The 535-nt window shown below is 39.8% G+C and overlaps 1 protein-coding gene across 1 annotated transcript in view; it reads right to left on the minus strand.

Annotated features, from left to right (window-relative positions):
• Ano3 (anoctamin 3) overlaps positions 1-535 on the minus strand; it is a 405,337-nt gene that overhangs the window by 122,584 nt on the left and 282,218 nt on the right. The window lies entirely within an intron of this gene.

Below are 535 nucleotides of genomic sequence, written 5' to 3' on the forward strand. Positions count from 1 at the left end.
GGGGCAGGGCTGGCTGGCATGTGGTGCTGGGGGATTGAACCGCGGTCCCTGTGCTTTGCTAAGCTTGTTCCAAGTAGGTGCGTTAGACCACTGAGCCAGTTCACCAGCCCACATCAGGCCTTTTTTAACCTCATTACTCCCATTTTAAAAATAAAGTTTGGGGCCTGGGGAGATGGCTCAGTGAAATAAGTGCTTCCCTGGCAAGCTGAAGGACCTGAGTTCAATTCCCGGTTCCGCACAAAAAAAAAATAAAATAAAAAAATAAAAAAAATAAAAATAAAAAATAAAGTTTGCTAAATCCCAGTGATTATAATTTAAGCATGTCTCCAATATATAATTTATATTTATTTCTCTAAAGAGGATGGTGGATCCCCAAGGTGAAATATGGTACACCAAACAAAAAAGGAAACAAAACGAACAAATCAATCACCCAAAAAACCCCAAAGGTGTTGATTCTAAATGTAGTGGAACATGGGATAGTCACAATATATGGCTTACACTATAGCTGAGTAGCAGGAAAGTGTATGTGTGCATA

Source organism: Octodon degus, unplaced genomic scaffold (genome assembly GCF_000260255.1).
Source record: "Octodon degus isolate 3935 unplaced genomic scaffold, OctDeg1.0 scaffold00193, whole genome shotgun sequence".
NCBI classification, from domain to species: domain Eukaryota; kingdom Metazoa; phylum Chordata; class Mammalia; order Rodentia; family Octodontidae; genus Octodon; species Octodon degus.